This window comes from Pseudophryne corroboree (genome assembly GCF_028390025.1).
Source record: "Pseudophryne corroboree isolate aPseCor3 chromosome 3 unlocalized genomic scaffold, aPseCor3.hap2 SUPER_3_unloc_16, whole genome shotgun sequence".
Lineage (NCBI taxonomy): Eukaryota > Metazoa > Chordata > Amphibia > Anura > Myobatrachidae > Pseudophryne > Pseudophryne corroboree.
The window spans coordinates 153,035-177,871 of NW_026967504.1; positions in this window are offsets into that span (position 1 = coordinate 153,035).

The following is a 24,837-nucleotide window of genomic DNA, read 5'->3' on the forward strand; positions in this document are numbered from 1 at the left end:
TGCCGTCTGTCAGCATCCTGACAGCAGCATCCCGTCCGTCAGAATTCTGGCAGGGGGCGTGCGCAATGAAGGCCCTTGCTTGTTGCGCTCGCAACGCAGTGGTCTCGGTGGTTCCCATCCCACTCTATTGGTGTTGTGGACACCCACGAATGGGAATAAGACCTGTGAGACGGTATTCTGGTGTCGGTATCCTGACCACTAGGAATCCCGACAGCCAGCAAAATGATTGCCTCCCCTCCCGCAGTATCGGTCACATAATAGACTCACTTTCAGCTCCAGGCCCATGTGGACCCTAAACTGGCACTGGTCTGCTGGGATGTATCATTAGCACAAGGTTAAAAATGCAGCCAAACCTCCAAAAATGCAGTTTTCAGAGGTTTGGCGGCTTACTACTTATCCACCAAGCCTAGACCCCAGGGCTTGGATGCGGTGGGCAACACCATCTTTAGATGGGCTTCTATCACATTTCCCATTGGACCCCTCCCAGCACCCCCTAGTGGGGCGCATCAGCCCACGCATGCACAGATAGGACTCCGGATCATACACCGGGAAGTTCTACTGTATCATGGCAAAGAATAGCTCTCACCGCAAGAGCTGTCCTTTGGATATTTCTTCATGCATACGCCATTATGCTTGCAAAGAATGGCAGGATTATAAGGGCACGGTCGTGCCCTTATATTAAGGCTGAATCGAACAAACGGAATTCTCCCATAGGGAACTTCTGAGATGGGGGCATGATGTTTGAGGGGCTACACCTCAAAACTGATTGGACATACCGAGCTGAAATTTGGCATGGACGCGTAGAATCGTCACCCGCTGCTGCATGCCAAATTTCAGGGCAAAATAATAAAAAATAAGGCATTGGGAGTAAGCTAAAGTTCCAACTGACAGTTTTTTTCTGCCACTCCCTCTGTGGCTTTTTGACACCGTTTTCCTATAGAGTGAATGAGGATTTTTTTGGGAAGGCATAACTCAGGATAGGGGACGAATTAAGACTTGGGGTTTGTTTAATTAGACAGAGTATGTCCCAGTGTAGTGCCTTTTGGGGTTGTGGTTTTTCAGAAAGTTATAGTTTTTTTTTAATTAAGTAAAATATGCCCCATTTTAAAGATAGGGCTTTTCAATTTGTTGCGCCTGCGCAGTGGCCGCCAGCAGGGGGTGAACATAGATGAGCTTGTCATTGGCATAATGGCTCTAGTAGCCTCACGCGCTGTGTACTGGCAGTTGTGCACAAGGAGAGCGCGGGAAGCAGTGTCTCGTGCATGACGAGGACAGCTGCAGGCGGCGGGAGGACGAGAAGGAGGGAGCGTCTACAAGACCCGGAGGAGATCGCGGGACGTGAGCGACGGAGGGAGCCTTACTGGGGGAGGAGAACGACGGAGCAGTCACACAGTCACACAGAGAGAACCGGAGGAAGCCGGGTCCCCTTCAGGAGTGTCAGCGGGAGGAGATAGCCGCAGCTCGGAGGAAGCCGGGTCCATTTACTTCAGCGGGAGCGTCGGCAGGATGTAAGCTATAATTTATTTATCTTCTACTTCTCCCACCCGCCCGTGTCCGTCCCCCCGCCCGCCCGCCCGCACTGCTGTGTCCGTCGCCCGTCCGCCCGCCCGCACTGCTGTGTCTGTCCCCCGCCCACCCGCCCGCACTGCTGTGTCTGTCCCCCGCCCGTCCGCCCGCACTGCCGTGTCTGTCCCCCGCCCGCCCGACCTGCTGTGTCTGTCCCCCGCCCGCCCGCACTGCTGTGTCTGTCCCCCGCCCTGTTGTGTCCGTCCTGCGCCCCGCCCGCCCTGTTGAGTCCGTCCTGCGCCCGCCGCCCTCCCTGCCCCCGCCGCCCTCCCTGCTGTGGCCCCCCCTGCTGTGGCCCCCCCTGCTGTGGCCCCCCCCCTGCTGTGGCCCTCCCTGCTGTGGCCCTCCCTGCTGTGGCCCCCCCTGCTGTGGCCCTCCCTGCTGTGGCCCCCCCCTGCTGTGGCCCCCCCTGATGTGGCCCCCCCTGCTGTGGCCCTCCCTGCTGTGTCCCCCCCGCCCTCCCTGCTGTGTCCCCCCCGCCCTCCCTGCTGTGTCCGTCCACCCCCCCGCCCTCCCTGCTGTGTCCGTCCACCCCCCCCGCCCTCCCTGCTGTGTCCGTCCATCCCCCCACCGCCCTCCCTGCTGTGTCCGTCCAATCCCCCCACCGCCCTCCCTGCTGTGTCCGTCCACCCCACCCCCGCCCTCCCTGCTGTGTCCGTCCATCCCCCCCGCCCTCCCTGCTGTGTCCGTCCATCCCCCCCTGCCCTCCCTGCTGTGTCCGTCCATCCCCCCCCCGCCCTCCCTGCTGTGTCCGTCCATCCCCCCCGCCCTCCCTGCTGTGTCCGTCCATCCCCCCCCGCACTCCCTGCTGTGTCCCCCCCCGCCCTCCCTGCTGTGTCTGTCCCCCCCCGCCCTCCCTGCTGTGTCCGTCCCCCCCCCCGCCCTCCCTGCTGTGTCCCCCCGCCCTCCCTGCTGTGTCCGTCCCCCCCCCGCCCTCCCTGCTGTGTCCGTCCATCCCGCCCTCCCTGCTGTGTCCGTCCATCCCCCCCGCCCTCCCTGCTGTGTCCGTCCATCCCCCCCCGCACTCCCTGCTGTGTCCGTCCATCCCCCCCGCCCTCCCTGCTGTGTCCGTCCATCCCCGCCCTCCCTGCTGTCCGTCCATCCCACCCCCGCCCTCCCTGCTGTGTCCGTCCATCCCCCCCGCCCTCCCTGCTGTGTCCGTCCATCCCCCCCCGCCCTCCCTGCTGTGTCCGTCCATCCCCCCCCCGCCCTCCCTGCTGTGTCCGTCCATCCCCCCCCGCCCTCCCGGCTGTGTCCGTCCATCCCCCCCCCGCCCGCCCGGCTGTGTCCGTCCATCCCCCCCGCCCTCCCTGCTGTGTCCGTCCATCCCCCCCCGCCCTCCCTGCTGTCCCCCCCCCCCGCCCTCCCTGCTGTGTCCGTCCCCCCCCCCGCCCTCCCTGATGTGTCCCCCCCCCCGCCCTCCCTGCTGTGTCCCCCCGCCCTCCCTGCTGTGTCCGTCCGTCCGTCCCCCCGCCCTCCCTGCTGTGTCCGTCCATCCCGCCCTCCCTGCTGTGTCCGTCCATCCCCCCCCCGCCCTCCCTGCTGTGTCCGTCCATCCCCCCCCGCCCTCCCTGCTGTGTCCGTCCATCCCCGCCCTCCCTGCTGTGTCCGTCCATCCCCCCCGCCCTCCCTGCTGTGTCCGTCCATCCCCCCCCTGCCCTCCCTGCTGTGTTCGTCCATCCCCCCCCGCCCTCCCTGCTGTGTCCGTCCATCCCCCCCCGCCCTCCCTGCTGTGTCCGTCCATCCCCCCCGCCCTCCCTGCTGTGTCCGTCCATCCCCCCACGCACTCCCTGCTGTGTCCGTCCATCCCCCCCGCCCTCCCTGCTGTCTCCGTCCATCCCCCCCTCCCGCCCTCCCTGCTGTGTCCGTCCATCCTCCCCTCCCGCCCTCCCTGCTGTGTCCGTCCATCCCCCCCTCCCGCCCTCCCTGCTGTGTCCGTCCATCCCCCCCCGCCCTCCCTGCTGTGTCCGTCCATCCCCCCCGCCCTCCCTGCTGTGTCCGTCCATCCCCCCCCGCCCTCCCTGCTGTGTCCATCCATCCCCCCCCGCCCTCCCTGCTGTGTCCGTCCATCCCCCCCGCCCTCCCTGCTGTGTCCGTCCATCCCCCCCCCGCCCTCCCTGCTGTGTCCCCCCCCCCGCCCTCCCTGCTGTGTCCGTCCCCCCCCCGCCCTCCCTGCTGTGTCCGTCCCCCCCCCCCGCCCTCCCTGCTGTGTCCCCCCGCCCTCCCTGCTGTGTCCGTCCCCCCCCCCGCCCTCCCTGCTGTGTCCGTCCATCCCGCCCTCCCTGCTGTGTCCGTCCATCCCCCCCGCCCTCCCTGCTGTGTCCGTCCATCCCCCCCCGCACTCCCTGCTGTGTCCGTCCATCCCCCCGCCCTCCCTGCTGTGTCCGTCCATCCCCCCCCCGCCCTCCCTGCTGTGTCCGTCCATCCCCCCCCCGCCCTCCCTGCTGTGTCCGTCCATCCCCCCCCGCCCTCCCTGCTGTGTCCGTCCATCCCCCCCCGCCCTCCCTGCTGTGTCCGTCCATCCCCCCCCGCCCTCCCTGCTGTGTCCGTCCATCCCCCCCCGCCCTCCCGGCTGTGTCCGTCCATCCCCCCCCGCCCTCCCGGCTGTGTCCGTCCATCCCCCCCCCGCCCTCCCTGCTGTGTCCGTCCATCCCCCCCGCCCTCCCTGCTGTGTCCCCCCCGCCCTCCCTGCTGTGTCCGTCCCCCCCCCGCCCTCCCTGATGTGTCCCCCCCCCCGCCCTCCCTGCTGTGTCCCCCCGCCCTCCCTGCTGTGTCCGTCCGTCCGTCCCCCCGCCCTCCCTGCTGTGTCCGTCCATCCCGCCCTTCCTGCTGTGTCCGTCCATCCCCCCCCGCCCTCCCTGCTGTGTCCGTCCACCCCCCCGCCCTCCCTGCTGTGTCCGTCCATCCCCCCACCGCCCTCCCTGCTGTGTCCGTCCAATCCCCCCACCGCCCTCCCTGCTGTGTCCGTCCACCCCACCCCCGCCCTCCCTGCTGTGTCCGTCCATCCCCCCCGCCCTCCCTGCTGTGTCCGTCCATCCCCCCCCGCCCTCCCTGCTGTGTCCGTCCATCCCCCCCCCCGCCCTCCCTGCTGTGTCCGTCCATCCCCCCCGCCCTCCCTGCTGTGTCCGTCCATCCCCCCCCCGCCCTCCCTGCTGTGTCCCCCCCCGCCCTCCCTGCTGTGTCCGTCCCCCCCGCCCTCCCTGCTGTGTCCGTCCCCCCCCCGCCCTCCCTGCTGTGTCCCCCCGCCCTCCCTGCTGTGTCCGTCCCCCCCCCGCCCTCCCTGCTGTGTCCGTCCATCCCGCCCTCCCTGCTGTGTCCGTCCATCCCCCCCGCCCTCCCTGCTGTGTCCGTCCATCCCCCCCCGCACTCCCTGCTGTGTCCGTCCATCCCCCCGCCCTCCCTGCTGTGTCCGTCCATCCCCGCCCTCCCTGCTGTGTCCGTCCATCCCCCCCCGCCCTCCCGGCTGTGTCCGTCCATCCCCCCCCGCCCTCCCTGCTGTGTCCGTCCATCCCCCCCCGCCCTCCCTGCTGTGTCCCCCCCGCCCTCCCTGCTGTGTCCGTCCCCCCCCCGCCCTCCCTGATGTGTCCCCCCCCCCCGCCCTCCCTGCTGTGTCCCCCCCGCCCTCCCTGCTGTGTCCGTCCGTCCGTCCCCCCCGCCCTCCCTGCTGTGTCCGTCCATCCCGCCCTCCCTGCTGTGTCCGTCCATCCCCCCCCGCCCTCCCTGCTGTGTCCGTCCATCCCCCCCGCCCTCCCTGCTGTGTCCGTCCATCCCCCGCCCTCCCTGCTGTGTCCGTCCATCCCCCCCGCCCTCCCTGCTGTGTCCGTCCATCCCCCCCCTGCCCTCCCTGCTGTGTCCGTCCATCCCCCCCCCGCCCTCCCTGCTGTGTCCGTCCATCCCCCCCCGCCCTCCCTGCTGTGTCCGTCCATCCCCCCCCGCCCTCCCTGCTGTGTCCGTCCATCCCCCCACGCCCTCCCTGCTGTGTCCGTCCATCCCCCCCGCCCTCCCTGCTGTCTCCGTCCATCCCGCCCTCCCTGCTGTGTCCGTCCATCCCCCCCTCCCGCCCTCCCTGCTGTGTCCGTCCATCCCCCCCTCCCGCCCTCCCTGCTGTGTCCGTCCATCCCCCCCCCCGCCCTCCCTGCTGTGTCCGTCCATCCCCCCCGCCCTCCCTGCTGTTTCCGTCCATCCCCCCCCGCCCTCCCTGCTGTGTCCGTCCATCCCCCCCCCGCCCTCCCTGCTGTGTCCGTCCATCCCCCCCGCCCTCCCTGCTGTGTCCATCCATCCCCCCCCCGCCCTCCCTGCTGTGTCCCCCCCCGCCCTCCCTGCTGTGTCCGTCCCCCCCCCGCCCTCCCTGCTGTGTCCGTCCCCCCCCCCGCCCTCCCTGCTGTGTCCCCCCCGCCCTCCCTGCTGTGTCCGTCCCCCCCCCGCCCTCCCTGCTGTGTCCGTCCATCCCCCGCCCTCCCTGCTGTGTCCGTCCATCCCCCCCCCCCGCCCTCCCTGCTGTGTCCGTCCATCCCCCCCCCGCCCTCCCTGCTGTGTCCGTCCATCCCCCCCGCCCTCCCTGCTGTGTCCGTCCATCCCCCCCCGCCCTCCCTGCTGTGTCCGTCCATCCCCCCCCGCCCTCCCTGCTGTGTCCGTCCATCCCCCCCCCCGCCCTCCCGGCTGTGTCCGTCCATCCCCCCCCCGCCCTCCCGGCTGTGTCCGTCCATCCCCCCCCGCCCTCCCGGCTGTGTCCGTCCATCCCCCCCCGCCCTCCCTGCTGTGTCCGTCCATCCCCCCCCGCCCTCCCTGCTGTGTCCCCCCCGCCCTCCCTGCTGTGTCCGTCCCCCCCCCCCGCCCTCCCTGATGTGTCCCCCCCCCCCCCGCCCTCCCTGCTGTGTCCCCCCGCCCTCCCTGCTGTGTCCGTCCGTCCGTCCCCCCCGCCCTCCCTGCTGTGTCCGTCCATCCCGCCCTCCCTGCTGTGTCCGTCCATCCCCCCCCGCCCTCCCTGCTGTGTCCGTCCATCCCCCCCCGCCCTCCCTGCTGTCTCCGTCCATCCCCCCTCCCGCCCTCCCTGCTGTGTCCGTCCATCCCCCCCTCCCGCCCTCCCTGCTGTGTCCGTCCATCCCCCCCGCCCTCCCTGCTGTGTCCGTCCATCCCCCCCCGCCCTCCCTGCTGTGTCCGTCCATCCCCCCCCGCCCTCCCTGCTGTGTCCGTCCACCCCCCCCCGCCCTCCCTGCTGTGTCCGTCCATCCCCCTGTGTCCGTCCATCCCCCCACGCCCTCCCTGCTGTGTCCGTCCATCCCCCCCGCCCTCCCTGCTGTCTCCGTCCATCCCCCCCTCCCGCCCTCCCTGCTGTGTCCGTCCATCCCCCCCCTCCCGCCCTCCCTGCTGTGTCCGTCCATCCCCCCCTCCCGCCCTCCCTGCTGTGTCCGTCCATCCCCCCCCGCCCTTCCTGCTGTGTCCGTCCATCCCCCCCGCCCTCCCTGCTGTGTCCGTCCATCCTCCCCCGCCCTCCCTGCTGTGTCCGTCCATCCCCCCCCGCCCTCCCTGCTGTGTCCGTCCATCCCCCCCCCGCCCTCCCTGCTGTGTCCCCCCCCCGCCCTCCCTTCTGTGTCCGTCCCCCCCCGCCCTCCCTGCTGTGTCCGTCCCCCCCCCCGCCCTCCCTGCTGTGTCCGTCCCCCCCCCGCCCTCCCTGCTGTGTCCGTCCATCCCGCCCTCCCTGCTGTGTCCGTCCATCCCCCCCGCCCTCCCTGCTGTGTCCGTCCATCCCCCCCCGCACTCCCTGCTGTGTCCGTCCATCCCCCCCGCCCTCCCTGCTGTGTCCGTCCATCCCCCCCCGCCCTCCCTGCTGTGTCCGTCCATCCCCCCCCCGCCCTCCCTGCTGTGTCCGTCCATCCCCCCCGCCCTCCCTGCTGTGTCCGTCCATCCCCCCCCGCCCTCCCTGCTGTGTCCGTCCATCCCCCCCCCGCCCTCCCTGCTGTGTCCGTCCATCCCCCCCCCCGCCCTCCCGGCTGTGTCCGTCCATCCCCCCCCGCCCTCCCGGCTGTGTCCGTCCATCCCCCCCCGCCCTCCCTGCTGTGTCCCCCCCCGCCCTCCCTGCTGTGTCCCCCCCCCCCCCCCGCCCTCCCTGATGTGTCCCGTCCCCCCCGCCCTCCCTGCTGTGTCCCCCCGCCCTCCCTGCTGTGTCCGTCCGTCCGTCCCCCCGCCCTCCCTGCTGTGTCCGTCCATCCCGCCCTCCCTGCTGTGTCCGTCCATCCCCCCCCGCCCTCCCTGCTGTGTCCGTCCATCCCCCCCCGCCCTCCCTGCTGTGTCCGTCCATCCCCGCCCTCCCTGCTGTGTCCGTCCATCCCCCCCGCCCTCCCTGCTGTGTCCGTCCATCCCCCCCCCTGCCCTCCCTGCTGTGTCCGTCCATCCCCCCCCGCCCTCCCTGCTGTGTCCGTCCATCCCCCCCCCGCCCTCCCTGCTGTGTCCGTCCATCCCCCCCGCCCTCCCTGCTGTGTCCGTCCATCCCCCCCCGCCCTCCCTGCTGTGTCCGTCCATCCCCCCACGCCCTCCCTGCTGTGTCCGTCCATCCCCCCCGCCCTCTCTGCTGTCTCCGTCCATCCCCCCTCCCGCCCTCCCTGCTGTGTCCGTCCATCCCCCCCTCCCGCCCTCCCTGCTGTGTCCGTCCATCCCCCCCTCCCGCCCTCCCTGCTGTGTCGTCCATCCCCCCCCGCCCTCCCTGCTGTGTCCGTCCATCCCCCCCGCCCTCCCTGCTGTGTCCGTCCATCCCCCCCCGCCCTCCCTGCTGTGTCCCCCCGCCCTCCCTGCTGTGTCCGTCCCCCCCCCGCCCTCCCTGCTGTGTCCCCCCCCCCCCCCGCCCTCCCTGCTGTGTCCGTCCATCCCGCCCTCCCTGCTGTGTCCGTCCATCCCCCCCGCCCTCCCTGCTGTGTTCGTCCATCCCCCCCGCCCTCCCTGCTGTGTCCGTCCATCCCCCTCGCCCTCCCTGCTGTGTCCGTCCATCCCCCCCGCCCTCCCTGCTGTGTCCGTCCATCCCCCCCGTCCTCCCTGCTGTGTCCGTCCATCTCCCCCCGCCCTCCATGCTGTGTCCGACCATCCCCCCGCCCTCCCTGCTGTGTCCGTCCATCCCCCCTCCCGCCCTCCCTGCTGTGTCCGTCCATCCCCCCTCCCGCCCTCCTGCTGTGTCCGTCCATCCCCCCCGCCCTCCCTGCTGTGTCCGTCCATCCCCCCCGCCCTCCCTGCTGTGTCCCCCCCCCCCCCGCCCTCCCTGCTGTGTCCGTCCCCCCCCTGCCCTCCCTGCTGTGTCCGTCCCCCCCCTGCCTCCCTGCTGTGTCGTCCCCCCCCCGCCCTCCCTGCTGTGTCCCCCCGCCCTCCCTGCTGTGTCGTCCCCCCCCCCCCCGCCCTCCCTGCTGTGTCCGTCCATCCCGCCCTCCCTGCTGTGTCCGTCCATCCCCCCCGCCCTCCCTGCTGTGTCCGTCCATCCCCCCCGCCCTCCCTGCTGTGTCCGTCCATCCCCCCCGCCCTCCCTGCTGTGTCCGTCCATCCCCCCCGCCCTCCCTGCTGTGTCCGTCCATCCCCCCCCCGCCCTCCCTGCTGTGTCCGTCCATCCCCCCCGCCCTCCTGCTGTGTCCGTCCATCCCCCCGCCCTCCCTGCTGTGTCCGTCCATCCCCCCCGCCCTCCCTGCATGTGTCCCCCCCCCCCCCGCCCTCCCTGCTGTGTCCGTCCCCCCCTGCCCTCCCTGCTGTGTCCGTCCCCCCCCTGCCCTCCCTGCTGTGTCCGTCCCCCCCCCGCCCTCCCTGCTGTGTCCCCCCGCCCTCCCTGCTGTGTCGTCCCCCCCCCCCCGCCCTCCTGCTGTGTCCGTCCATCCCGCCCTCCCTGCTGTGTCCGTCCATCCCCCCCGCCCTCCCTGCTGTGTCCGTCCATCCCCCCCGCCCTCCCTGCTGTGTCCGTCCATCCCCCCCGCCCTCCCTGCTGTGTCCGTCCATCCCCCCGCCCTCCCTGCTGTGTCCGTCCATCCCCCCCCCGCCCTCCCTGCTGTGTCCGTCATCCCCCCGCCCTCCCTGCTGTGTCCGTCCATCCCCCCCGCCCTCCCTGCTGTGTCCGTCCATCCCCCCCCGCCCTCCCTGCTGTGTCCGTCCATCCCCCCCCCGCCCTCCCGGCTGTGTCCGTCCATCCCCCCCGCCTCCCGGCTGTGTCCCGTCCATCCCCCCCCGCCCTCCCTGCTGTGTCCGTCCATCCCCCCCCCCCCCCGCCCTCCCTGCTGTGTCCCCCCCGCCGTCCCTGCTGTGTCCGCCCCCCCCCCGCCTCCCTGATGTGTCCGTCCCCCCCCGCCCTCCCTGCTGTGTCCCCCCGCCCTCCCTGCTGTGTCCGTCCGTCCGTCCCCCCCGCCCTCCCTGCTGTGTCCGTCCATCCCGCCCTCCCTGCTGTGTCCGTCCATCCCCCCCCGCCCTTCCTGCTTTGTCCGTCCATCCCCCCCCGCCCTCCCTGCTGTGTCCGTCCATTCCCGCCCTCCCTGCTGTGTCCGTCCATCCCCCCGCCCTCCCTGCTGTGTCCGTCCATCCCCCCCTGCCCTCCCTGCTGTGTCCGTCCATCCCCCCCCCGCCCTCCCTGCTGTGTCCGTCCATCCCCCCCCCCGCCCTCCCTGCTGTGTCCGTCCATCCCCCCCCGCCCTCCCTGCTGTGTCCGTCCATCCCCAACGCCCTCCCTGCTGTGTCCGTCCATCCCCCCGCCCTCCCTGCTGTGTCGTCCATCCCCCCCTCCCGCCCTCCCTGCGTGTGTCCGTCCATCCCCTCCCCGCCGTGTGTCCGTCCATCCCTCCCCGCCGTGTGTCCATCCATCCCCCCCCGCCCTCCCCGCCGTGTGTCCATCCATCCCCCCTCGCCCTCCCCGCCGTGTGTCCGTCCATCCCCCCGCCCTGTCTCCATCCACCCCTCCCCGCCGTGTGTCCGTCCATCCCCCCCGCCCTCCCCGCCGTGTGTCCGTCCATCCCTCCCCGCCGTCCCCAGACGCAGCACCTGACACTCACACGGACCTGACACACACGCACACACAGACGCGCAGCGCCTGACGCACACAGACGCGCAGCGCCTGACGCACTCACACGCAGCACCTGACACACACGCAGACACACAGCACCTGACGCAGACACGCAGCACCTGACACACACACACACACACACACATGCAGCACCTGACACACACAGACACGCAGCATTTGACACGCAGACACGCAGCACTTGACACGCCAGCACCTGACACATACGCAGCACCTGACACACACACACACACAGCACCTGACATTCAGACATGCAGCGCCTGAAACACACACGCAGACATGCAGCGCTTGACACACACACGCAGACATGCAGCACCTGACACACACACACACACACAAATATGCAGCACTTGACACACACACACACAAATATGCAGCACTTGACACACACACACACAAATATGCAGCACTTGACACACACACACACACGCAGGCAGCACCTGACACACACACACACACACAGGCAGCACCTGACACACACACACACAGACGTAGCACCTGACACTCACACGGACCTGACACACGCACACACTCACACGCAGCACCTGACACACACACACGCAGCACCTGACACACAGGCACGCAGCACCTGACACACACACACAGACGCGCAGCGCCTGACACACACACACACACACACAGACGCAGCACCTGACACAGAGACACGCAGCACCTGACACACACAGACGCGCAGCGTCTGACACACACACACAGACACGCAGCGCCTGACAGACACGCGCACTCACACGCAGCGCCTGACAGACACGCGCACTCACACGCAGCGCCTGACAGACACGCGCACTCACACGCAGCGCCTGACACGCACACACACTCACACGCAGCGCCTGACACGCACACACACTCACACGCAGCGCCTGACACGCACACACACTCACACGCAGCGCCTGACACGCACATACTAGTGATGAGTGGGTTCGGTTCGTCGGAATCCGGACCCCCCGAACTTCACCCCTTTTACACGAGGCAGGTTCGAACCTTCCCGCCTTGCTCGGCTAACCCAAGCGCGCCCAAACGTCATCATCCCGCTGTCGGATTCTCACGAGATTCGGATGTCTGCATTCGTGGAAAGGGGTCCCATGTGTAAACATGGGACCCCTTTCAGTCCGTCTGGTCCGGGTGTTCGGTTTGTTGTTTTGCCAAGTACGTGGATTTAATCTGGAACCTGGATCAGGTGAGTATAATTATCTTTTATTTTCAGGTACCCGTGGATTCTACTTGGAGAAGAGGACCGACTGCTTCGTGTCAACATAGGTAAGTATGTGTGTGTCGGCAGGTGTGAAATAAAGTTATACTTTCACGGTGTCTGTGTCCTGTTTTTATTTGGGTATTTTTTTTCCAGTAGAACTACAGGTACCAGCAGGCCCGTTTTTCTCCCGCATGCTGGTACTTGTGGTTCTCAAAGTACCAGCTTGCGGGGGAGGCTTGCTGGGACTTGTAGTACTACTGGAAAAAACAATATTCTTTCAATTTTCTCAAGGCTATCAGCCTCCCATCCGCAGCCCTTGGATGGGGGGTACAGCCTCGGGCTTCACCCTTGGCCCTTGGGTGGCTGGGGGGGGGACCCCTTGATTGAAGGGGTCCCCACTCCCCCAGGGTACCCCGGCCAGGGGTGACTAGTTGGATATTTAATGCCACGGCCGCAGGGCACTGTATAAAAGTGACCCCTGGCTGTGGCATTATCTGTCCAGCTAGTGGAGCCCGATGCTGGTGTAAAAAATACGGGGGTCCCCTACTCTTTTTGTCCCCCGTATTTTTTGCACCAGCACCAGGCGCAGAGCCCGGTGCTGGTTTTAAAAATACGGGGGATCCCCTGTCCGTTTTTCCCCCGGATTTTTAGAACCAGGACCGGCTCGAAGAGCCCGAGGCTGGTTATGCTTTGGAGGGGGGACCCCACGCAATTTTTTTTTCCGGGTTTTTTACATTCCATTTAAAAAAATAATAATAATCTTTTAAAAAATATATAAATAATACTTGTGCCTCCAAAAAAGACAAACCAAGTATCTAATCCCTTCTAATATAGATATGCTATTACCAAAAAAAACAACAACTTTTATTTATTAGATTCCGCCTGCAAAGTGTGACGGATTGAAAATGACGAATTTACTGTTTAAAAGCATTGTTGTTGAATTTTCAAACTTCAATTGAATATACTTTTGTCGAATTGCTGCATTTGTACCATTGCAGAAAAGTCGAATTTGTCAAATGACGAATTTTAAAAAGTCGAATTTTGAAAGCCTGTAAGAATAGGCCCCGCCCCCTTCTTCACATCAGCCGTCCCCTTCTACCCCTGTACCTTGCTCTCTCCTGTCTGTGTTCTCTCCCGTCTGTAGGACTAGGCCTCGCCCCCTTCTTACCCTCCAGTGACTGCTCTCTCCTGACAAGTGGACCAGGCCTGCCCCCTACACGCTGCTGGTGTCTTCATTGGCCCTCATTCCGAGTTGTTCGCTCTGTATTTTTCATCACATCGCAGTGAAATTCCGCTTAGTGCGCATGCGCAATGTTCGCACTGCGACTGCGCCAAGTATCTTTGCTATGAAGAAAGTATTTTTACTCACGGTTTTTTCTTCGCTCCGGCGATCGTAATGTGATTGACAGGAAATGGGTGTTACTGGGCGGAAACACTGCGTTTTAGGGGCGTGTGGCTGAAAACGCTACCGTTTCCGGAAAAAACGCAGGAGTGGCCGGGGAAACGGTGGGAGTGCCTGGGCGAACGCTGGGTGTGTTTGTGACGTCAACCAGGAACGACAAGCACTGAACTGATCGCACAGGCAGAGTAAGTCTGAAGCTACTCTAAAACTGCTAAGTTGTTTGTGATCGCAATATTGCGAATACATCGGTCGCACTTTTAAGAAGCTAAGATACACTCCCAGTAGGCGTAGACTTAGCGTGTGTAACTCTGCTACATTCGCCTTGCGAGCGAACAACTCGGAATGAGGGCCATTGTTACTTGGTCTGGAGCTCCGTTGGGGAGAGAACTCACGTGAGCTCATTAAGAATGAGGAACTGGGATGTGCACCTGACACACACGCACACACGCAGCACCTGACACACACGCAGCACCTGACACACACGCAGCACCTGACACACACGCAGCACCTGACACACACACACACACGCAGCACCTGACACACACTCACGCAGCACCTGACACACACACACGCAGCACCTGACACACACACACACACACACACACGCAGCACCTGACACACAGACACGCAGCACCTGACACACACACACACACAGACATGCAGCGCCTGACACACACATGCAGCACCTGACAGACACGCACACACAAAGACACGCAGCACCTGACACACACACGCAGCATTTAACACACACACGCAGACACGCAGCACCTGACACACAGACATGCAGCGCCTGACACACGCAGACATGCAGCACCTGACACACACATGCAGCACCTGAAAGACACACACACACACAGACATGCAGCACCTGACACACCCACACACAGACATGCAGCACCTGACACACCCACACACATACAGACATGCAGCACCTGACACACACACACACAGGCAGCACCTGACACATATATACATGTGGCATTTAACGCACGCACGCACAGCACCTGACACACAATCATATACACACGCAGCACCTGCTACTCACACATATATACACATGCAGCACCTGCCACTCCCACATACATGAACAGCACCTAGCACACACATATATACATGCAGCACCTGACACACACATACACGCGCAGCACCTGACAGTCGCACACATGCAGATGTCCGTCCATCCGTCCTCCCTCCCTCCCTGCTGTGTCTGTCCATCCTCCCCCGCCCTCCCTCCCTGCTGTGTCTGTCCATCCTCCCTGCCGTGTGTCCGTCCACCCCCCCCCATGCCCTCCCTGCCGTGTGTCCGTCCATCCCCTCCCCGCCGTGTGTCCGTCCATCCCTCCCCGCCGTGTGTCCATCCATCCCCCCCGCCCTCCCCGCCGTGTGTCCATCCATCCCCCCTCGCCCTCCCCGCCGTGTGTCCGTCCATCCCCCCGCCCTGTCTCCATCCACCCCTCCCCGCCGTGTGTCCGTCCATCCCCCCCGCCCTCCCCGCCGTGTGTCCGTCCATCCCTCCCCGCCGTCCCCAGACGCAGCACCTGACACTCACACGGACCTGACACACACGCACACACAGACGCGCAGCGCCTGACGCACACAGACGCGCAGCGCCTGACGCACACAGACGCACAGCGCCTGACGCACACAGACGCGCAGCGCCTGACGCACCTGACATACTCACACGCAGCACCTGACACACACGCAGACACACAGCACCTGACGCAGACACGCAGCACCTGACACACACACACATGCAGCACCTGACACACACACGCAGCACCTGACACACACAGACACGCAGCACCAGACACGCAGCACTTGACACGCAGCACCTGACACATACGCAGCACCTGACACACACACACACACAGCACCTGACATTCAGACATGCAGCGCCTGAAACACACACGCAGACATGCAGCGCTTGACACACACACGCAGACATGCAGCACCTGACAGACACACCCACACACACCCACACACACAGACATGCAGCACCTCACACACACACACACACACACACAAATATGCAGCACTTGACACACACGCAGGCAGCACCTGACACACACACACACAGGCAGCACCTGACACACACACACACAGACGTAGCACCTGACACTCACACGGACCTGACACACGCACACACTCACACGCAGCACCTGACACACACACACGCAGCACCTGACACACTGGCACGCAGCACCTGACACACACACACAGCACCTGACACACACACACACAGACGCAGCACCTGATACAGAGACACGCAGCACCTGACACACACAGACGCGCAGCGTCTGACACACACACACAGATGCGCAGCGCCTGATAGACACAGACACGCAGCGCCTGACAGACACACGCACTCGCACGCAGCGCCTGACAGACACGCGCACACGCACTCACATGCAGCGCCTGACAGACACGCGCACTCACACGCAGCGCCTGACACGCACACACACTCACACGCAGCGCCTGACACGCACACACACTCACACGCAGCGCCTGACACGCACACACACTCACACGCAGCGCCTGACACGCACACACACTCACACGCAGCGCCTGACACGCACATACTAGTGATGAGTGGGTTCGGTTCGTCGGAATCCGGACCCCCCGAACTTCACCCCTTTTACACGAGGCAGGTTCGAACCTTCCCGCCTTGCTCGGCTAACCCAAGCGCGCCCGAACGTCATCATCCCGCTGTCGGATTCTCACGAGATTCGGATGTCTGCATTCGTGGAAAGGGGTCCCATGTGTAAACATGGGACCCCTTTCAGTCCGTCTGGTCCGGGTGTTCGGTTTGTTGTTTTGCCAAGTACGTGGATTTAATCTGGAACCTGGATCAGGTGAGTATAATTATCTTTTATTTTCAGGTACCCGTGGATTCTACTTGGAGAAGAGGACCGACTGCTTTGTGTCAACATAGGTAAGTATGTGTGTGTCGGCAGGTGTGAAATAAAGTTATACTTTCACGGTGTCTGTGTCCTGTTTTTATTTGGGTATTTTTTTTCCAGTAGAACTACAGGTACCAGCGGGCCCGTTTTTCTCCCGCATGCTGGTACTTGTGGTTCTCAAAGTACCAGCTTGCGGGGGAGGCTTGCTGGGACTTGTAGTACTACTGGAAAAAACAATATTCTTTCAATTTTCTCAAGGCTATCAGCCTCCCATCCGCAGCCCTTGGATGGGGGGGACAGCCTCGGGCTTCACCCTTGGCCCTTGGGTGGCTGGGGGGGGGGACCCCTTGATTGAAGGGGTCCCCACTCCCCCAGGGTACCCCGGCCAGGGGTGACTAGTTGGATATTTAATGCCACGGCCGCAGGGCACTGTATAAAAGTGACCCCCGGCTGTGGCATTATCTGTCCAGCTAGTGGAGCCCGATGCTGGTGTAAAAAATACGGGGGTCTCCTACTCTTTTTGTCCCCCGTATTTTTTGCACCAGGCGCAGAGCCCGGTGCTGGTTTTAAAAATACGGGGGATCCCCTGTCCGTTTTTCCCCCGGATTTTTAGAACCAGGACCGGCTCGAAGAGCCCGAGGCTGGTTATGCTTTGGAGGGGGGACCCCACGCAATTTTTTTTTACGGGTTTTTTACATTCCATTTAAAAAAATAATAATAATCTTTTAAAAAATATATAAATAATACTTGTGCCTCCAAAAAAGACAAACCAAGTACCTAATCCCTTCTAATATAGATATGCTATTACCAAAAAAAACAACAACTTTTATTTATTAGATTCCGCCTGCAAAGTGTGACGGATTGAAAATGACGAATTTACTGTTTAAAAGCATTGTTGTTGAATTTACAAACTTCAATTGAATATACTTTTGTCGAATTGCTGCATTTGTACCATTGCAGAAAAGTCGAATTTGTCAAATGACGAATTTTAAAAAGTCGAATTTTGAAAGCCTGTAAGAATAGGCCCCGCCCCCTTCTTCACATCAGCCGTCCCCTTCTACCCCTGTACCTTGCTCTCTCCTGTCTGTGTTCTCTCCCGTCTGTAGGACTAGGCCTCGCCCCCTTCTTACCCTCCAGTGACTGCTCTCTCCTGACAAGTGGACCAGGCCTGCCCCCTACACGCTGCTGGTGTCTTCATTGGCCCTCATTCCGAGTTGTTCGCTCTGTATTTTTCATCGCATCGCAGTGAAATTCCGCTTAGTGCGCATGCGCAATGTTCGCACTGCGACTGCGCCAAGTATCTTTGCTATGAAGAAAGTATTTTTACTCACGGCTTTTTCTTCGCTCCGGCGATCGTAATGTGATTGACAGGAAATGGGTGTTACTGGGCGGAAACACAGCGTTTTAGGGGCGTGTGGCTGAAAACGCTACCGTTTCCGGAAAAAACGCAGGAGTGGCCGGGGAAACGGTGGGAGTGCCTGGGCGAACGCTGGGTGTGTTTGTGACGTCAACCAGGAACGACAAGCACTGAACTGATCGCACAGGCAGAGTAAGTCTGAAGCTACTCTAAAACTGCTAAGTTGTTTGTGATCGCAATATTGCGAATACATCGGTCGCACTTTTAAGAAGCTAAGATACACTCCCAGTAGGCGTAGACTTAGCGTGTGTAACTCTGCTACATTCGCCTTGCGAGCGAACAACTCGGAATGAGGGCCATTGTTACTTGGTCTGGAGCTCCGTTGGGGAGAGAACTCACGTGAGCTCATTAAGAATGAGGAACTGGGATGTGCACCTGACACACACGCACACACGCAGCACCTGACACACACGCAGCACCTGACACACACGCAGCACCTGACACACACGCAGCACCTGACACACACACACACACGCAGCACCTGACACACACTCACGCAGCACCTGACACACACACACGCAGCACCTGACACACACACACACACACACGCAGCACCTGACACACAGACACGCAGCACCTGACACACACACACACACAGACATGCAGCGCCTGACACACACATGCAGCACCTGACAGACACGCACACACAAAGACACGCAGCACCTGACACACACACACGCAGCATTTAACACACACACGCAGACACGCAGCACCTGACACACAGACATGCAGCGCCTGACACACGCAGACATGCAGCACCTGACACACACATGCAGCACCTGAAAGACACACACACACACAGACATGCAGCACCTGACACACCCACACACAGACATGCAGCACCTGACACACCCACACACATACAGACATGCAGCACCTGACACACACACACACAGGCAGCACCTGACACATATATACATGTGGCATTTAACGCACGCACGCACAGCACCTGACACACAATCATATACACACGCAGCACCTGCTACTCACACATATATACACATGCAGCACCTGCCACTCCCACATACATGAACAGCACCTAGCACACACATATATACATGCAGCACCTGACACACACATACACGCGCAGCACCTGACAGTCGCACACATGCAGATGTCCGTCCATCCGTCCTCCCTCCCTCCCTGCTGTGTCTGTCCATCCTCCCCCGCCCTCCCTCCCTGCTGTGTCTGTCCATCCTCCCTGCCGTGTGTCCGTCCACCCCCCCCCATGCCCTCCCTGCCGTGTGTCCGTCCATCCCCTCCCCGCCGTGTGTCCGTCCATCCCTCCCCGCCGTGTGTCCATCCATCCCCCCCGCCCTCCCCGCCGTGTGTCCATCCATCCCCCCTCGCCCTCCCCGCCGTGTGTCCGTCCATCCCCCTGCCCTGTCTCCATCCACCCCTCCCCGCCGTGTGTCCGTCCATCCCCCCCGCCCTCCCCGCCGTGTGTCCGTCCATCCCTCCCCGCCGTCCCCAGACGCAGCACCTGACACTCACACGGACCTGACACACACGCACACACAGACGCGCAGCGCCTGACGCACACAGACGCGCAGCGCCTGACGCACACAGACGCACAGCGCCTGACGCACACAGACGCGCAGCGCCTGACGCACCTGACATACTCACACGCAGCACCTGACACACACGCAGACACACAGCACCTGACGCAGACACGCAGCACCTGACACACACACACATGCAGCACCTGACACACACACGCAGCACCTGACACACACAGACACGCAGCACCAGACACGCAGCACTTGACACGCAGCACCTGACACATACGCAGCACCTGACACACACACACACACAGCACCTGACATTCAGACATGCAGCGCCTGAAACACACACGCAGACATGCAGCGCTTGACACACACACGCAGACATGCAGCACCTGACAGACACACCCACACACACCCACACACACAGACATGCAGCACCTCACACACACACACACACAAATATGCAGCACTTGACACACACACACACACGCAGGCAGCACCTGACACACACACACACAGGCAGCACCTGACACACACACACACAGACGTAGCACCTGACACTCACACGGACCTGACACACGCACACACTCACACGCAGCACCTGACACACACACACGCAGCACCTGACACACAGGCACGCAGCACCTGACACACACACACAGCACCTGACACACACACACACAGACGCAGCACCTGACACAGACACGCAGCACCTGACACACACAGACGCGCAGCGTCTGACACACACACACACAGATGCGCAGCGCCTGATAGACACAGACACGCAGCGCCTGACAGACACACGCACTCGCACGCAGCGCCTGACAGACACGCGCACACGCACTCACATGCAGCGCCTGACAGACACGCGCACTCACACGCAGCGCCTGACAGACACGCGCACTCACACGCAGCGCCTGACACGCACACACACTCACACGCAGCGCCTGACACGCGCACACACTCACACGCAGCGCCTGACACGCACACACACTCACACGCAGCGCCTGACACGCACACACACTCACACGCAGCGCCTGACACGCACATACTAGTGATGAGTGGGTTCGGTTCGTCGGAATCCGGACCCCCCGAACTTCACCCCTTTTACACGAGGCAGGTTCGAACCTTCCCGCCTTGCTCGGCTAACCCAAGCGTGCCCGAACGTCATCATCCCGCTGTCGGATTCTCACGAGATTCGGATGTCTGCATTCGTGGAAAGGGGTCCCATGTGTAAACATGGGACCCCTTTCAGTCCGTCTGGTCCGGGTGTTCGGTTTGTTGTTTTGCCAAGTACGTGGATTTAATCTGGAACCTGGATCAGGTGAGTATAATTATCTTTTATTTTCAGGTACCCGTGGATTCTACTTGGAGAAGAGAACCGACTGCTTCGTGTCAACATAGGTAAGTATGTGTGTGTCGGCAGGTGTGAAATAAAGTTATACTTTCACGGTGTCTGTGTCCTGTTTTTATTTGGGTATTTTTTTTCCAGTAGAACTACAGGTACCAGCGGGCCCGTTTTTCTCCCGCATGCTGGTACTTGTGGTTCTCAAAGTACCAGCTTGCGGGGGAGGCTTGCTGGGACTTGTAGTACTACTGGAAAAAACAATATTCTTTCAATTTTCTCAAGGCTATCAGCCTCCCATCCGCAGCCCTTGGATGGGGGGGACAGCCTCGGGCTTCACCCTTGGCCCTTGGGTGGCTGGGGGGGGGGACCCCTTGATTGAAGGGGTCCCCACTCCCCCAGGGTACCCCGGCCAGGGGTGACTAGTTGGATATTTAATGCCACGGCCGCAGGGCACTGTATAAAAGTGACCCCCGGCTGTGGCATTATCTGTCCAGCTAGTGGAGCCCGATGCTGGTGTAAAAAATACGGGGGTCCCCTACTCTTTTTGTCCCCCGTATTTTTTGCACCAGGCGCAGAGCCCGGTGCTGGTTTTAAAAATACGGGGGATCCCCTGTCCGTTTCCCCCCCGGATTTTTAGAACCAGGACCGGCTCGAAGAGCCCGAGGCTGGTTATGCTTTGGAGGGGGGACCCCACGCAATTTTTTTTTCCGGGTTTTTTACATTCCATTTAAAAAAATAATAATAATCTTTTAAAAAATATATAAATAATACTTGTGCCTCCAAAAAAGACAAACCAAGTACCTAATCCCTTCTAATATAGATATGCTATTACCAAAGAAAACAACATCTTTTATTTATTAGATTCCGCCTGCAAAGTGTGACGGATTGAAAATGACGAATTTACTGTTTAAAAGCATTGTTGTCGAATTTACAAACTTCAATTGAATATACTTTTGTCGAATTGCTGCATTTGTACCATTGCAGAAAAGTCGAATTTGTCAAATGACGAATTTTAAAAAGTCGAATTTTGAAAGCCTGTAAGAATAGGCCCCGCCCCCTTCTTCACATCAGCCGTCCCCTTCTACCCCTGTACCTTGCTCTCTCCTGTCTGTGTTCTCTCCCGTCTGTAGGACTAGGCCTCGCCCCCTTCTTACCCTCCAGTGACTGCTCTCTCCTGACAAGTGGACCAGGCCTGCCCCCTACACGCTGCTGGTGTCTTCATTGGCCCTCATTCCGAGTTGTTCGCTCTGTATTTTTCATCGCATCGCAGTGAAATTCCGCTTAGTGCGCATGCGCAATGTTCGCACTGCGACTGCGCCAAGTATCTTTGCTATGAAGAAAGTATTTTTACTCACGGCTTTATCTTCGCTCCGGCGATCGTAATGTGATTGACAGGAAATGGGTGTTACTGGGCGGAAACACAGCGTTTTAGGGGCGTGTGGCTGAAAACGCTACCGTTTCCGGAAAAAACGCAGGAGTGGCCGGGGAAACGGTGGGAGTGCCTGGGCGAACGCTGAGTGTGTTTGTGACGTCAACCAGGAACGACAAGCACTGAACTGATCGCACAGGCAGAGTAAGTCTGAAGCTACTCTAAAACTGCTAAGTTGTTTGTGATCGCAATATTGCGAATACATCGGTCGCACTTTTAAGAAGCTAAGATACACTCCCAGTAGGCGTAGACTTAGCGTGTGTAACTCTGCTACATTCGCCTTGCGAGCGAACAACTCGGAATGAGGGCCATTGTTACTTGGTCTGGAGCTCCGTTGGGGAGAGAACTCACGTGAGCTCATTAAGAATGAGGAACTGGGATGTGCACCTGACACACACGCACACACGCAGCACCTGACACACACGCAGCACCTGACACACACGCAGCACCTGACACACGCAGCACCTGACACACACATGCAGCACCTGACACACACTCACGCAGCACCTGACACACACACACGCAGCACCTGACACACACACACGCAGCACCTGACACACAGACACGCAGCACCTGACACACACACACAGCACCTGACACACACACACACGCAGACATGCAGCGCCTGACACACACATGCAGCACCTGACAGACACGCACACACAAAGACACGCAGCACCTGACACACACACACGCAGCATTTGACACACACACGCAGACACGCAGCACCTGACACACAGACATGCAGCGCCTGACACACGCAGACATGCAGCACCTGACACACACATGCAGCACCTGAAAGACACACACACACACAGACATGCAGCACCTGACACACCCACACACAGACATGCAGCACCTGACACACCCACACACATACAGACATGCAGCACCTGACACACACACACACAGGCAGCACCTGACACATATATACATGTGGCATTTAACGCACGCACAGCACCTGACACACAATCATATACACACGCAGCACCTGCTACTCACACATATATACACATGCAGCACCTGCCACTCCCACATACATGAACAGCACCTAACACACACATATATACATGCAGCACCTGACACACACATACACGCGCAGCACCTGACAGTCGCACACATGCAGATGTCCGTCCATCCGTCCTCCCTCCCTCCCTGCTGTGTCTGTCCATCCTCCCCCGCCCTCCCTCCCTGCTGTGTCTGTCCATCCTCCCTGCCGTGTGTCCGTCCACCCCCCCCCTGCCCTCCCTGCCGTGTGTCCGTCCATCCCCTCCCCGCCGTGTGTCCGTCCATCCCTCCCCGCCGTGTGTCCATCCATCCCCCCCGCCCTCCCCGCCGTGTGTCCATCCATCCCCCCTCGCCCTCCCCGCCGTGTGTCCGTCCATCCCCCCGCCCTGTCTCCATCCACCCCTCCCCGCCGTGTGTCCGTCCATCCCCCCCGCCCTCCCCGCCGTGTGTCCGTCCATCCCTCCCCGCCGTCCCCAGACGCAGCACCTGACACTCACACGGACCTGACACACATGCACACACAGACGCGCAGCGCCTGACGCACACAGACGCGCAGCGCCTGACGCACACAGACGCGCAGCGCCTGACGCACCTGACATACTCACACGCAGCACCTGACACACACGCAGACACACAGCACCTGACGCAGACACGCAGCACCTGACACACACACACACACACATGCAGCACCTGACACACACACGCAGCACCTGACACACACAGACACGCAGCACCAGACACGCAGCACTTGACACGCAGCACCTGACACATACGCAGCACCTGACACACACACACACACACACAGCACCTGACATTCAGACATGCAGCGCCTGAAACACACACGCAGACATGCAGCGCTTGACACACACACGCAGACATGCAGCACCTGACAGACACACCCACACACACAGACATGCAGCACCTCACACACACACACACAAATATGCAGCACTTGACACACACACACACACACGCAGGCAGCACCTGACACACACACACACAGGCAGCACCTGACACACACACACACAGACGTAGCACCTGACACTCACATGGACCTGACACACGCACACACTCACACGCAGCACCTGACACACACACACGCAGCACCTGACACACAGGCACGCAGCACCTGACACACACACACAGCACCTGACACACACACACACACACGCAGCACCTGACACACAGACACGCAGCACCTGACACACACACACGCAGACATGCAGCGCCTGACACACACATGCAGCACCTGACAGACACGCACACACAAAGACACGCAGCACCTGACACACACACACGCACGCAGCATTTGACACACACACGCAGACACGCAGCACCTGACACACAGACATGCAGCGCCTGACACACGCAGACATGCAGCACCTGACACACACATGCAGCACCTGAAAGACACACACACACAGACATGCAGCACCTGACACACCCACACACATACAGACATGCAGCACCTGACACACACACACACACACACACAGGCAGCACCTGACACATATATACATGTGGCATTTAACGCACGCACGCACGCACAGCACCTGACACACAATCATATACACACGCAGCACCTGCTACTCACACATATATACACATGCAGCACCTGCCACACAGACACGCAGCACCTGACACACACACACGCAGACATGCAGCGCCTGACACACACATGCAGCACCTGACAGACACGCACACACAAAGACACGCAGCACCTGACACACACACACGCACGCAGCATTTGACACACACACGCAGACACGCAGCACCTGACACACAGACATGCAGCGCCTGACACACGCAGACATGCAGCACCTGACACACACATGCAGCACCTGAAAGACACACACACACAGACATGCAGCACCTGACACACCCACACACATACAGACATGCAGCACCTGACACACACACACACACACACACAGGCAGCACCTGACACATATATACATGTGGCATTTAACGCACGCACGCACGCACAGCACCTGACACACAATCATATACACACGCAGCAC